Source organism: Ovis aries, chromosome 1 (assembly GCF_016772045.2).
Source record: "Ovis aries strain OAR_USU_Benz2616 breed Rambouillet chromosome 1, ARS-UI_Ramb_v3.0, whole genome shotgun sequence".
Classification (NCBI taxonomy): Eukaryota; Metazoa; Chordata; class Mammalia; order Artiodactyla; family Bovidae; genus Ovis; species Ovis aries.
This window is the reverse complement of record NC_056054.1, coordinates 272,221,030-272,237,373: the sequence shown is the minus strand read 5'-3', so window position 1 is coordinate 272,237,373 and position 16,344 is coordinate 272,221,030.

The window sequence follows — 16,344 nt, the reverse complement described above, 5'->3', positions numbered from 1 at the left end:
GATAAAGCATTATAGTTTGTAAGATGTTTTTCAAGTTTTCATTTACTTGTATTTCTGTTGAAGTAATTTGATCTGTGCTTTTTTTATGAGTTGTTACTATTTTTCAACTGATGCCAGAATTACTCTTATTAGTATAGCATTATAACTGTATGGTAGTAGTATTTAAATATACAGTTAGTAATATAATTCTCATCAATCCATAATATGTCCCCTGGACCTTTCAGTATATAAGTATTTTATTTGCTTTACTTTAAATGCCCACTATGATGTCAAACATCCCTTAAGTTTGACATGGATGGAAAAGTTGAATACAATACCAGACCATTTCTGTATACCATGGCTATTTTTAACAATCTGCAGAGGTAACTTAATTTTTGCCTTAGCAAACTTCAGTTGGTTTAAAAAATCTGAAACAAAACACCACCACATTCAGACTACATATTTGTCAGTGTACTCCTTCCTCCATTAATAGTTTAGTAATAAATTCTTAAGATGGATCCTAAATACATAGATGGGAAGACTTAAGAGTTTGTAACAATGTCTTTCTGTATAATAACTTTTTCTTAACTTTAATTGTTTTGTTCAAGATACTGTTTTTCAACATTCCCAAGGTTTACAAACTCAAAATTGAAAACTTTCTCTTCAGGGCAAACACACACACATGGTACAGATAGATAGTGGGCCTATTTGGTTGTTTGGTGAATAACTGAAAATGTAAAACTAGAGTTTCAAAAATGTTTAAATGTTTTAAAATCAACAGTGAAAAGAAAATGTGTGTTTATATAATTTGTGTATAGAGAAAATATTGCTAAATTGTCTGCATAGAAATGAGGATACCCGCTGCTCCAAAAGGCTCCGACTAGTGAGAGTCAGAGACGAGCGACTTGACTTTCACTTTTCACTTTCCTGCACTGGAGAAGGCAAGGGCAGCCCGCTCCAGTGTTCCTGCCTGGACAATCCCAGGGTCGGGGGAGCCTGCTGGGCTGCTGTCTATGGGGTCGCAGAGTTGGACACAACTGAAGCGACTTAGCAGCAGCAGCAGCGCTTCATCCAAATGGACCAGGTGGAGGGACTGGAAGGAAGGCCTTTAAGTGGGCTGCAGCAGGGATGGGGAAGGGCCGAGGAAGGGACCCCCATGTACCTCCTCCGCGGCCGCCCCTGAACACAGAAATGGGGTACCTCCTCTCCCCGCTCCTACACCATCACAGCCTGGCACTTCCGGCTGCCGCCCCTGACCTCGGGCATGGGGCAGCTCCTCCAGGCCGGGCCACTGAACTCGGGCGTGGGGTAGCTCCTCCCGGCCGCCGCCCGTGACCTCGGACGACCGTTAGCTCCTCTCCCCGCTCCGGCGCCGTCACAGCCTGGCACTTCCGGCCGCCGCCCTGACCTCCGGGCGCGGGGCAGCTCCTCCAGGCCGCGGCCCCTGACCTTGGCCGAGGGTGGCTCCTCTCAGCAACGCTTCTGCGCGGTCCCTCGCAGCCAGCGCGCTTCCGCCACGCCGGCAGTCGCAGCCGGGGCGCTTATTTCTTAATGACATTAGAAATGGTTCTTTCACCTAAGAAGATGTCGCAGTATTTGAATGAGTTCCTACCAACAATCTGTTAGTTCTACTCATGTGAAAGCAGAAAGTTCCTGCTGGATGATGTTATTTATGTGAGAGGAGTGATGACAAGCCTAATAGTCGATATTGGATGAACACATATCCTTCTCTGCCTCATACTGCCTGTTGCTATTATTCAGTCACTAAGCTGTGTCCAGCTCTCTTTTGACCCCATGGCCTGTAGCATGACAGGCTCTCCTGTGCATAGAATTTTCTAGGCAATAATGCTGCAGTGGGTTGCCATTCCCTCCTCCAGCCAGATCTTTCTGACCCAGGGACTGAGCTGACAGCTCCTGCAGCTCCTGCGTTGGCAGGCGGATTCTTTCCCTCTGGGACACCTGGGGAGCTCCTCACACTATACGTGGTCGTTCTTGTACATGTCCGACTCTTTGTGACTCCATGGACTGCAGCCCGCCAGGCTCCTCTGTCCATGGAACTCTCCAGGCCAGAATACTGGAGTGGGTAGCCTTTCCCTTCTCCAGGGAATCTTCCCAACCTACGCATCGAAGCCCAGGCCTCCCCACTGCAAGCAGATTCTTTACCTGTCTGTTCACCAGGAAGCTACACGTCCATAACCTCCTCCATTATCAACATGCCCCACGCAAGTTTTGTTGTGACTGATGAAACTACATTGACATATTATAATCACCCAAAGCCTATAGTTTCTATTATGAACGTACAGTACCAGGAGGGAGAATTGGTGCTGTACATTCTACACAATTTGACAAACGTGTAATGATCGGGATCCACCATCACAGCATCATGCAGGATACTTTGATTGCCCTAAAACTTCTCTGTGGTCCAACGACTCATCATTTGTGCTCCTCCATCTCTGCCCCGGCATGTTGTTGGCTTTAAGAATTAGCCAGTCCTGGGGGACAACCCTCTCCAACCCACATGTCCCCAGAGGCCAGAGCATCAGGAAGGCAGAAAATAAGACAATAGAGTAATATCTCACTTAGCAACAAAATAAAGTGAATGTGTATTGGCTTTCTATGGCTATAAACCAAATTACTACAGACTTGGTAATTTAAAATACAAAAGGTATGTTATTTCTCATGGCCATGGGTCAAGAGTCCAGGCACAGTGCATTGGGTCATCTGTTCAAGTCTTATTAGGCTGAAATCAACCAATCAGCCAGAGCTGGAGTATCATCTGAGCCTCAGGGTCCTCTTCCAAGTTCACTCCTTGTTGGCAGAATTAAGTTTCTTGCGGTAGTAGAACTGAGACTTCCATTTGCTTGCTGGCTGTAGGCCTGGGTCTTCTCCCAGTATCTATAGGGCGCCCTCAGGTGGACCACTCAACAGGTAGGTCAAACATGCCAGCCTACTCCTTCTAGAACAGCAGTACCATGCCTTTCTCTGACTTTTGTCTCAGACCACAAGAACTCACCTGATTAGATCAGGGATACCAAAGCCAATAGCTTTTCAGATGGTGGCTGTAGTCACCATCTGTTGTGATTTTGGAGCCCCCGAAACTGTTTCCACTGTTTCCCCATCTATTTGTCATGAAATGATGGAACCAGATGCCTTGATCTTAGTTTACTGAATGTTGAGCTTTAAGCCAACTTTGCACTCTCCTCTTTCACTTGGATCAAGAGGCTCTTTAGTTCTTCTTCCTTTTCTGCTTTAAGGGTGGTGTCCTCTGCATATCTGAGCTCATGGAGGAGGAGATGTCCCATTATCTCCGGTGCTGTGCCTGCGGACAAGCCCTGTGGAAAACTCCAGGTCCTGAATCTAGAAGTGCAGCCCCCTTTGTAGAAGTTCCAGACAGGACACAGCCACCAGAGGGGCACCATCACGCACTCCCACTTCTGTATCCACTCACCGCCAGCGGGAGGTGGAGAGGAGCCATAGCCCAGGGCTTTAGCTGATTACCCTCCTATTCAGGACTTGCCAGGTGGCTCAGCAGTAAAAAGTCAGCTGCCAAGGTAGGAGATTCAGGTTTGATACCTGTGTTGGGCACATCCTGTGAAGGAGGAAATGGCCTCTCACTGCAGTATTCTTGCCTGGAACGTGCTGTGGGCAGTGGATCCTGGAGGGCTACAGTCCATAGGATTGCAAACCGTCGGACTTGGCTGAGTGCCTGAGCACATCTTATTTTGGACTTCATCTGTCATAGGTAAATCCTGACTACATGTCTGTGTTCCTGAATTTTACTTTCAGGAGAAAAGGTAAAGATCAGTCAAATGAACTGATACAAGGGATTCTGTAAAAGGAAAGAAAATATCCTTGCAGGATATGACAGGAGCAAGTCAGCATGGAAGACCTCAACTTACATCGAATGTCCTCATGGGCCTGCATGTTCAGTGACTCAGTTGTGTCCAACTCTCTCTGACTCCTTGAACTGTAGCTGCCAGGATCCTCTGTCCATGGGAACTCCCAGGCAGCAGTGCTGGAGTGTGTTGCCGTTTCCTCCTCCAGGGGCTCTTCCTGACCCAGGGATCCAGCCCTTGTCTTGTGTCTCCTGCACTGGCAGGTGGACTCTTTACCGCTGCGCCACCTGGGAAGGCCAGTGTGCTCAGAAACAACCTATTTTACACGTTTGTGTTAAGTGAGTTCTGGAAAGAAAAGAAAAGATATTTGAATCTGGGGGAGGAGAGGAGGTTTCGAGTGCTAATCCCCACGTCCCCGGGATTTCTGGCCACCCATTTGTGGGTAAGGGCAGTGTGACTTACTGTCCTGGCTGTGACCTTGGCATAGTGGCTTTGGAGCCAGACACACTGGGTGTGATTACAGGAGGAGGAGTGGGAGGAGGGGCAGAGGACTGCAGCAGACCAGGCTTCCCTGTCCTTGCCTATCACCCAGCGTTTTCTCGTGTTTACTCACGCACATGACCATTGAGCTGGTGAAGCTATCTAATCATCTTGATAGTTCTCCGGGAAAAGTGAATCTTTGGACATTCAGTTTTTGAATTTTAACCATTTTCTGGACAAGACGTAGAGGCAAGGTCAAAATATCCCTCCAGAGATACAGGATATAATTTGTCTCTAAGTTCTGAAAGATCTAACCCCGTTGAGTCTTTAACACCCAGAGCTGTTGAGACAGTATTTTCCGTTAAGTCAGCCACTTCCTGGTCTCTGCTACAGCAGCCCCAGGTGTCTAATAAAGGGGCCAAATGGCTTCTTCCACCACTGGGCTCTGCACTGGCGGGTGCCCTCAGAGTCTATTTAAAGGCAGCTGGTACCAGACCTCTCTGCCCGGGCTCCTGCCTGAAGGAGAGACAGAAATTCAGGGTGGGTGGAAGGCTTTGATCAGTGCCGTGTAAACCACTTCACAGGTGAACAGAAAGGCCCCGATATGTTTCTCTTTTCACGGTGTATTTAGACAAAGTACCTAATTATTATACTGTCTTAGAAAAGCAGTTAGGGACCACTCCAGAAAAAACAGGACTGGTTCAGTGCCCATAAACCTTAGAAAATAATTTATTTAAGTCACTAAGAAAGTAACTCAGAAATACAGTCAAAAATTATTAGAGAATTAAAGTATTACACTGAAGATGTTTATTCAATGCAAAAGAAAGTAGAAAAAGAACAGAGGAATGAAATGTGACATAAGCTACATAGAAAGCAAAAGTAAAATGGAAGACACGAATCCAACCATATCCGTAACAGTGCTAATCATGAATAGATTAAAGAGTCGGATCAAAAAGCAGACATTGTTAAGGAGAGAACTCTATTTTATTTTTCGGACTTTAAACTTCTTATCTTTTATTGGGGTATAGATGCTTAACACACAACACGGTGATAGTTTCAGGTGAAAATTGAAGATACTCAGTCATCCATATACATGCATCCATTCTCCCCAAACCCTGTCCCATCCAGGCTCCCATGAAACACTGAGCAGAGTGTCCTGAGCTACACAATAGGTCCTCGTTGGCCATCTGTTCTGAATATAGCACTGGGTACATGATAGTCCCAAACTCCCTAACTATGCCTACGCCTGACAGCCGTAAGTTTGCTAAGTCAGAAGGTCTGTTTTGTGACTTCATTTGGATCATTGCTTTTTCTAGTCCACATAGAAGGGATGCCATTCAAAAGCTCTGCTTCTCTGTCTGACTGACTTAACCAGTGTGACACTCTCTGGGTCCGTCCGTGTTGCTGCAAATGGCCTTAGTTCATTCTTTTTTAATGCCCGAGTGATATTCCATTGTATATATGGACCACTCCGTCTTTGTCCATTCCTCTACCAGCAGACATTTAGGTTGCTTCTGTGAAAGCAGAAATTGTTAGATTGGATTAAGAAAAAAAAAAAACATGATTCAACTATACGCTGTCCATAGGTCATAAACTTTAGATTGAAAGATAAAAATAAGTTTAAAAATTAAAAATGTAAAATATATGCCAGGTAAATAGCCATCATAAGAGTGCTGCTAATATCAGGAAAAATGTACTTTAAGGCTAAATAAATGGATACTGGAGATAGCAGGACATTTTGTCACGCTCAAAGGGTCAATCTATCAGAAAAAATATTAACATATTTTCCGCCTAACAAATTTGAATAGGCCTATAAAAAAAAGAGATTGAATGACTCATTTTAAACCTTAGCCCCCAGAGAAGCCCTGGCCCAGGAGCTTCACTAGTGCATTTACCAGACGTTAAAGGAGAGCTCATAGTGACTACTGAGAAAGCATTTGAGGAACTAGGACAAGGGCAGCAAGACAATTCAGGGGGGACATAAAGTCTTTCCAATGAACGGGGGCGTAACAACTGCACACCCACGTGTGAATGAAGTTGGATGCTTTCCTTACACTCAGAAATTAACTCAGAATAGATCGTAGACCTAAATGGAAGAGCTAAAACTGCAAAACTCTTGAGATAAAACCTGGAAGGAAGCCTTTGTCACCTAGAGTCAGCCAAAGCCTTACATATGAAATTTAAAAAACGCAAGTGACAGAAAATTAAACTGGAAACTTAACAAAATATGTTATGCTGCAAATGACACCATCAAGGAAGCCAAAAGACACCCCACAGGATGACAGAAAATATTTGCAGATCGTATATCAGACAAAGAACTTATGTCTATATAAAGAAGTTTTAATGTTTAATCATAAAAATAGAAACAACTGAATTAAAAATGGATGATTGATCTGAATAGACATTTCTCCAAAGAATGGGTTACTAAGTACATGGAAAGAGGCTCAACATCATTCCTCATTGGGAAATGCAAATTGAAACTGCAGTGAGGAACTGCTTCACACCCACTCGGGTAATAAGAATCCAAGACAGACAACAAGAAAAGGTGAGGGTGTGGGGAACTTGAAATGTTCTGACATTAGTGGTGGTGACGTAAGATGAAAATGTGACGTGTGGCGTTATCTGACCTAGTAATTCTATCCCTGGTGTAGATATATTCCTCGTATTCCTAAAGGAAAATGCACATCTCCACAGACACAGGTCAGTATTTGCCAGCACAGGAGATTCGTGTTTGCCACGGGCTTGGGGAAGGCAGGGGGAGGGTGGGGACATTACGACTAAAGTCTAATGTGTTTCTTTGGGGGTGATAAAAATGTAAAATTGAACTGTGACTACACAGTTCCATGAAAAGCAAAAACCATTGAATAGTATACTCCAAATGTGTAAATGGTTTGGTATGTGAATTATATCTCAATGCAGCCATGAAATTAAAAGATGTATCCTCCTTGGAAGGAAAGCTATAACAAGCTTAGCATGTTAAAAAGCAGAGACGTCACTTTGCCAACAAAGCTCCGTAGAGTCAAAGCTATATTTTTTCCAGTCGTCATGTACAGACGTGAGAGTTGAACCATAATGAAGGCTGAGCACCCAAGAATGGATGCTTTGAACTGTGGTGCTGGAGAAGACTCTTGAGAGTCCCTTGAACAGCAAGGAAATCAAACCAGTCGATCCTGAAGGAAATCGACCCTGAATATTCACTAGAAGGACTGATGCTGAAGCTGAGGCTCCAATAGTTTGGGGCACTGATGTGAAGAGCAGACTCGCTGGAAAGGACCCTGATCCTGGGAAAGACTGAAGGTGGGAGGAGAAGGGGACGACAGGGGATGAGCTGGTTAGACAGCGTCACTGACTAAATGGACATGAATTTGAGTGAACCCCGGGAGGTGACGGAGGACAGAGGAGGGTGGTGTGCTGCCGCCCACGGGGTTGCCAAGCATCTGACACGGCTCAGCGACTGAGCAGCAAGGATGTTAGAGATTGCCAGGCTCACAAGTCGTGCAGTGTGAGGTTTGGTGTCTTTAGCAAAATCATGTACTATTGTAACAGTTATGAATGTGGCCACTTTTGCTATTTGGGGCCCAGGTGTTTGCTGTGGGAGGACGGGCCCCCATTCTGTGCGTTGTTGGGTGTTTAGGTGCATCTTTGGCTTCTGCTCCTCAGATAGTAACACCCTTTCCCCTGGTTACAGCCACTAAGACTGTCTCTAGACACTGGCATGCGTCCCTTGGGGAGAGGGGGAAAAAAGCGCCTGGTGAGGACCACTATATACCGTGCTTAATAGCAGTAATTAATTGGCTTACAAATAATTTATATTTCTCAAGCTTAAACACTCGCTCCTTATCACTCTCGGTAAGACTAAAGGACAGATTATTTTTGTCACTTTCAGCTCATATCCTGGAGCTCAAAGGGAACCCAGTTAGGAAAACGGTCTAGGTGGAATTATAACTTTCCACAGATTAACGACTGACTGTGTTTCTATTTAACTGCCATACTTGGTACTGTAGCTTTCGTGACTGTCCAAAAAATACAAAATTTGCTTGCCACACATTTAATAGAGAGTCCCTCTAAATAAGCAAATATTTAGAAAGGTAAAACATATCTTCATCTTTTACCAATATTGGATTGGTAATTCAACGAACACTATTAATGCTTATGCAAAGTAACAAAAAAGCAGGGTTTTGTGGGGGTTTAAATAAAATATTTCTCTTGAATTTACATGTTCTGGTAAATGAGCCATTGAGCTTCTCAGTCTGTATTCAAGGAGTTCAGTAAAAACTCCAGTGATTGATTGAAACGCACTGAAGTTGATTTTCAAGTGAGGCAAGAAGGCCCGAGATTTATTCTACCTCCGTGAAACACAAAAGCTCAAAAGGAACCGATGAGAAAAATGAACTGTGTCGAAACCCCAGGAGAACTCAGAAGCGGCACTGTGGCTGCAGAGTAAACAATGAGGAGAATGTGACAGACGCGATAAGAGGCCGTGGACGCAGTCACTGATAAAGGGCTGCTTCCCAGAGTCTCAGCAGCAAGAATACACACAAGCAAGAAACAACGCGGAAAGCTCCCACTCCATTAACGGGAAGACATTTGGGTTTCACACGTGCGTGCTCACGCACACATTGTTATCACTGAATAGTAATACTCACTGTCAACCCCCATTTCTAACCTTGAAAATGGGAAGTCTCACGTTAACCAGCTTCCCCACCACAAAGCAGTATTTCCAGGTCGGAGCTTGCACGCCAATGAAACATCCTGCCTTGCCCTTCAAAATATGTACAAAGGGCCATCGGCTGGGGCAGATGGGAGGTGGTCTGAGGGTCCCATTCTTGCATTTCCTCCTTGCCCCAGACCAGCCCCGGCCACAGCTGGGTATTTTCAGCCCGTGTGGGTTTCACGGTGCTTTCTTGCTTCCCTCAGTGCTTACTTTTGTTTTCCAATCTATGCCATTCCCAGCATCACACACCGTCACAGTCATCTCTCCGCCCTTCCCTTGACACTCACACCCCGATCTGGATATTTCCCATCACCCTCTTCCCTCTTCTTGCGGCTTTTTCATCCTGGAGTTTTGCCCCAGGCGTGGCACTGAGCCTCCAGCTGCAAAGCCCAGGCGACCTTGGCCGCATGTGAAGGAGATGGGAAGGGCTCTCGCCACCGAGCTGATGCGAGAAACGGTTCTGGATCCTTCTTTGCCTTAACACGTACTCCTCGGATTGGCCCGTGTTTTGCTCCTCTGGGGGGAGGAGGATGAGAAGGCGCCCTCCCAACCCCCCTCAGCCCCCCCCATCCCCAGGTAGGTAGGCGCGTGCGCTCCCTGGGGCTGCACGCTCACCCGTGTGTCTCCTGTCGCCACGGGCGGACTGGGAGGTGTCACGAGACCTCCTGCTCCTCTAAATTAAGGCGCCAAGGCTGGGGATTCTAGAGACAGCTCTGCTCCAAAGATTTCCTGGTCTTTGGATTTCTCCCATGTCCTGGAACTGACAAGCCCATGCACCGGGGCGATCTAAGGGCAGGACTCTTCCCATCAGCGTTGGAGCTGCCAGTTCACAGAGACACGGGGATCTTTTTCTGAAGAGGAAAGTCGATCCCGGGGCAAAACCAGCTGAGCCTGGGTTAGTTTTGGTTTGTTTTGTATTTGGGGGCGGGGGAAGTAGGGTGGGTTCATTTTTAATCAACCAAGGGAAAAGAAATGGTGCTTTACCATCAAAGAAAGGACCACCCCGTGGAAATATTCCATAAAGTTCAGACTCTTCCCCCTCTTTGAGTACTTTTCTCCTCCTGCTCTGCTGTTGGGAAAACCACTCCCACCCTCGCCCCCGCCACCTTTTGAGGAAGTTGAATGAAATTAAATGGAGTTGTGTTGGTTTCCTGACTGCCTTGGACTTCACCCCAACTCCAGCCCTCCGACCAAACTCTCCTTGAGGTGATGAACGTTCTTCTCCTCTCTGCTGCTTCTTGGGTCTGCAGGAGCATTTAGACCTTTCCTGGAGGCTGAGGGCATTTGTGCCACCTGCTGGGGGCTGGTGGAACTGCATTTGCTGCTGCCAGCCCTGCAGTATCATTCTTCTGGGCATTGACGGACATCTTCAGAAACACAAATACACAGTTCATCATTGAGAACAACAGGAGGGACATCTCAGATATTCATTTCATTGTTTGAGAAATATCTTTAAAGAGGGTATGTTCCATATTTTAACGTTTTAGTTCTTTCCATTGATTCTAAGAAGCATTTTCTTTGAGATCAGATTGAATAGGTCAGGTTGTAAACATGACCTTCAAGTCAGGATACGTGGCCAGCATTGTTGGTGGCCTGCATAATCTTACAAGTGTCATGCCACAGATATTTAAAGTGCTGCATGGCATTTCAAAGAGATCTTTTAAAAGTTGCAGCTGGATAGAAACATATAAATGAGGTTTGATTAAACTCATAAGAACTGTAGCCTCAAAGGCGAGGGAGAGTGATTGGACTTCAAGAAAATGGCTGAGGTGCTCATTCATATTCGACTCCAGTGTGTGCTCAATATTTAAAGATGCCAGTGAAAGACCAAAAGAAGTGCAATATACAACGTACAAAAGACTGGGAAAAGGGAATTAAAAAGTAATTTCTAGAAGAAAAATCAGAAGAGGAGAAGAAAAGGCAAAAATATCGCCCACGTTGCTGTGGTTCTTTAGTCACTCCGTCGCGTCCGATGCCTTGCAACCCCATGGGCTGCAGCACGCGGGCCCCTCTGTCCCCTTCTGCCTCCGGGAACTTTGCTCAGATTCATCTCCATTGAATCAGGGACACTATCTAACCATCTCATCTGTTTTCATCTAAAACTGAAAATAACACGGTACAAATTTTCTTAGTGACTACTTACAATGGCCTGTGTTTCCTAATTAAAAGATTGGGATTTTTCAAGTCAGACTTTTAAAAATCCAGCTATATGTTGTTTAAGTTTTAAAAAGTAAACAAAGACAGAAAAAACGGATATCATTACTATTAGGGTCAGAAAAAATGGTCTTTCATGTAAAAACAAAACAAACAACAACAACAAAACATTTTGGAAATAAAAGGGTCCCCATATCATGAAAGACTAATAATTCAACATATAGAAATTCTGATAGTGTATCTATCTAACTTTGTAGCCTAAAGAGACAGGAAATGCAATTAAGAAAATTATCAAGAAAGAATGTAAAATCTACAGGAAGCATTAAAAATGTTAGCACATCTATCTCAGAAAACTGACCAAGTAGGAAACGTAGTAGCTATGTAGGATTTTAGGTGAGAAAACTGGCAACCTTGATCTAGTTAGTATTTATGAAGCTCCTATGTCATCATTAGACGGCATAAATCAATTGTTTTATATACCCAGGAGCACACAAAAATTACCACTTCATCAGCCATCAAACAAATATTTAAATATCAAAATAGTTATATCATGGAGCTATGTTCTTTTGGCATAGAATTCTAAAAACAGAAAATAACAATTTAAAGTTAATTTAAATCGTGAGTCTTGAAACTTTCTGTAAGTTTAAAAACACATTTCTAATAAACATAGGTCCTAGAACAGATCAAAATGAAATGATTGTTAGAAATAAATGAAAAGAAAACTACCACCCCCACAAATGTAACAGTATTTAAGAGGAAATATGTAGACTTGAATGGGCTTCCCTCATAGCTCAGTCGGTAAAGAATCTGCCTGCCAGGCAGAAGACCCTGGATTCCTGAATCGGGAAGATCCCTGGAGAAGGAAATGGCAATCCACTCCAGTCTTCTTGCCTGGAGAATCCCATGGACAGAAAAGCCTGGCGGGCTAGAGTCCATGGGGTCACAAGAGTCGGACACGACTTAGCGACTAAACCACCACCGCCACGTAGACCTGAACAGAAATATATGTCTCACCCGTGCGCGACCCCCTTCTCCTTTTGCCTTCAGTCTTTATCAGCACCAGAGTCTTTTCTAAATGAGCTGGTTTTCACATCAGGTGACCAAAGTATTGGAGTTTCAGCTTTAGCCTCACTGTATCTTCATTAGATTTCAAATTTTCCCTTGACTCTTGAAAATCTCTTTATACTTGAATGGCCTCAATTTTTGAGCTCTTTGTCAAACGTGATTACACTGTACCCTGAAGTCTCCTGTTTTGATTGAATATGCTCAGTACACTTCTAAAAACAAAGACTTGTTTATATAAGAGGCACATTCATGAAATCGAAGTTGTGTTTTGTTTTTGTTTGAAATCCCCATAAGTTTAAAAATTAATGGGAAAAAATTGTTTCTCTCAATAAGCCAAGTGCTTGAAAGAACTTGATGGGTTTAGTGACCTCTACTGTGGGGCACGTCTAGAATTTAGACTCTGCTTTCTTCTCTGACAACAATTTGACAAGTGCCCCAAGCTGCTTGTCAAAGCAGCTTTCTTATTTTAGGGCTTTTCTTTCACTGGTTGGAAGCAACCGCAAGAGCTGAATGGTATCTTCCTCTTACCAGTCTAGGCACTTTACAGTCCATCTTTTTTTTTGCTACTATTCTGTTTTCCTTTGCAATATTATCAGTGGTTTTCTTTGACAAATATTCATAGTAACAGCTACGGTAAGAGAACAATGCCACGTGCTATCAGTTAGTAAATAAAAGCCATACACAAACTTTTAGCTCAACTTATGCTCATGTGGAATCCTTCAGACCCACAGTTAGTTAACAAGGTGATCTGTATTCCGTCAAACAATGACTGTGTTCATATATTAGTTCTATTTCTTACCAGTTAGTGAGCTGCTATGCAAGTTGATATTCTTATCTGTAAAAGCAAAATACTAATGGCATTTTCCCCAAAGGATTGCTCTGAGTGGAATCACGGAGGTAATATTCTCAGTTTGAGTTGGTGCTCATTACGTGTTATTCACAATCCTTTCCTTCCATAAAAGTAGTAGTAGAAACAGCAGTCATAGTACATAAATGAATAACAGGAATAAATACAAATCTTTACTTACAATGGGTAACATGCCAAATTGAAGATATTGTCAATCAAAGAGTTGTTTAATGACACTTAACCCATGAATCCCTTAGCTGCGCCTTGTTGCCGTTTGGGCAATCAGTCCTGTCCGACTCTCTGTGACCCCGTGGACTGCAGCCCGCCAGGCTCCTCTGTCCTCTGTCTCCCGGAGTTTGCTCAGACTCATGTCCATTGAGTTGGTGATGCCCTCCAACATCTCATCCTCTGCTGCCCTGTCCTCCTGCCTCAGTCTTTCAGGACCTTGAATACTGGACTCGAAATGAAAACAGAATGGCTGTCTGGGTAGAGAATGGATGTCCGTGTGACTGTTCTTTGTTGTTTCCCTGTGATTGTGTGGCTGACTGGGAGCCTGCCCAGAATCATAGCAGACTTCTGTACCATATATTGTTAGGCCTGGAAAAGATCAAAATTCAAAATTTGAAGTATGATTTTACTGAATGCACATTGTCTTTATGCCATTGTAATGTCAAAAACGGTGAAGTCCAATCATCGGTAATGCTAAAAATAATAGCCACAATAACAATTGTTATTATACTTATTGAAATATTATATACTATGCTAAGCAGTTCCTGTGTACCAACTAACTCATGAAGTGAAGTGAAGTGAAAGTCGCTTGGTCGTGTCCAACTCTTTGAAACTCCTTGGACTATACAGTGCATGGAATTCTCCAGGCCAGAATACTGGAATGGGTAGCCTTTCCTTCTCCAGGGGATCTTCCCAAGCCAGGGATCAAACCCAGGTCTCCCACATTGCAGGTGGATTCTTTCCCAGCTGAGCCACAGGGAAGCCTTCTAAACAACCACTTTGGGAAGGTACTATTCCAATTATCCCCATTTTACAGATGGGGAAACTGAGGGCTAGAGGTCAAATTAGAGGCTGGCTTCTGGCGGAAGGCCTAGGGCTGAACTCATCCCTTCTGCCCACATCCCTTGGGCCATAGCTCAGAAACACGGCCTCATTCAGCTACAAAGATGGCTGTCAGGGAAGGGAAGTGGGTTTGTGTACACTCAGCCAGTCTCCACTAAAGTAGAATTCTGCAACTTGCTCTTTCCATTTGATGGTGCATTATATTTCATTTACTGCAATATACTTCATTCTATCTTGCCCATGCTGATATGCGCAGACCGATTTTCACTTTGATGGATTTATTTCATTGTGTGGCCTGAGCACGATGTTTGTATGCAGTATACCACTGACAGAGGCGCGGGTTGTTTCCAGTTCCGCGTTATTGCAAAGCTCGCTGCAGTGAACACAGTTGACTGGGTCTCCGTGGGCGTAGAGAAAGTTTCTATATTGTATAAACCAGTGAGGAGAACAACCCTACCGTCCACTGACCTGGGACCGCACCGGCTATTGCAACACTGCTCTCCAGCACACGTGGAACAATCTGTAGACTCAGCAGAAAGAATTAGGACTATTTTCCAACATGCCTCTTCCATGTTTTAAATTTTGCCCATCTAATGGATATAAGGAAATAGTTCAGACCTATTTAGTATGAAATATACAGATATAAGGAAACATTTCAAGCTTAATGAGCATTAAATATTCAATGAAAGGAGCCATCTCCACCTAAATGGTGATTTTCCCAAGATGGACGGTTTGGGTGATGTTTCATAATCGAAGGTGGCCACGGGCTGGACATCCTGCTGCAAGACAAGGGCACATTTTGACAGACCAGATATAAAGCTCGGGATACCTGTCAGACCCTCTCTCATGTCATCATCACCTCAGAAGGATGTGCCAACGCCTCGGACTTCTCCGTGATGTTCAATGCAGACTCCCCATTCCCAAACCCAAACTTGCTGCCTGGCTTTCTAGGAAGCGTTTGACTTGGACCATGTACTCGGGCAGTGCCAGGGCAGTGATAGTTCACAAGCTGATGCGTGGGGACATCCTGCCCAACTCAGGCCTCTCACCCCGAGGTAAGACACAGGAGAGCTCAGGGCAAGTTATTTTTCTAATTATCACCCAGGTTTGGATTGTTTCCAAGATGTGTATGGTCCAGAAGAACAAGAGCTAAGCATCGCTTCCAGGTAAAATGAGGTTGTACCCAGGGCTGCCTTCTTCCAGCAATGTGTGTGCACAGAGCACACACGTGCACACACACAGGAACACAGAGCCTGGATGAGAAAGAAGGCTGGCATTCCCTGGCAGCAGACTAAATGGACTTGACTTCCTGGGAACGCGTCTTTTCAGTCAACCTAAGAGTGTTTCAAGTGGAAAGCTCTCAGGTGAAGAGCATCATTTTCAGTACGTGCCCTTGAGCACATATCTAAGGCCACTGACTCCGGGTGTGGTTTCCTAATGTTTGGACAACAGTAAGCACACAGCTGAATATCAGGTTCCTAAGCCTCATCTCTGTTGCTTAATATCTTCCTGCCAAATGTGTTCCAGCAATGTCCTGGAGCCGGAGAGCACCCCTCCTTCCCTATCAGGAGGTTGAGCGGCATCAGACAACATCCATCATGGTGCCCATACGGATGGACTTTGAAGGACCCAATGGTTTCATCAAGTGATCCCACTGGAAAGACTGATTGAAGAGGGGTCCATATTCTCAGACATCTAGAGTAAGGGTCATGGGAAGTAAATAAGGTGCCTTAAGATGAGTGGGAAATTTCACCTCCTACTGAGGGCTAAGAATCATATTCTGTTTGGTTGCCTCTGAGTTAGAACCAGACATGGAACAGCAGATTGGTTCCAAATGGGGAAAGGAGTATATCAAGGCCGTATACTGTCACCCAGCTTATTTAACTTATATGCAGAGAACATGGGAAATGCTGGGCTGGAGGAAGCACAAGCTGGAATCAAGACTGCCGAGAGAAATATCAATAACCTCAGATATGCAGATGACACCACCCTTATGGCAGAAAGCAAAGAAAAACTAAAGAGCCTCTTGATGAAAGTGAAAGAGGAGAGTGGCAAAGCTGGCCTAAAACTCAACATTCAGAAAAGGAAGATTATGCCATCCAGTCCCATAAGTTCATAGATGGGAAACAGTGGAAACAGTGACTTTCTTTTGGGCGCTCCAAAATCACTGCAGATGGTGACTGCAGCCATGAAATTAA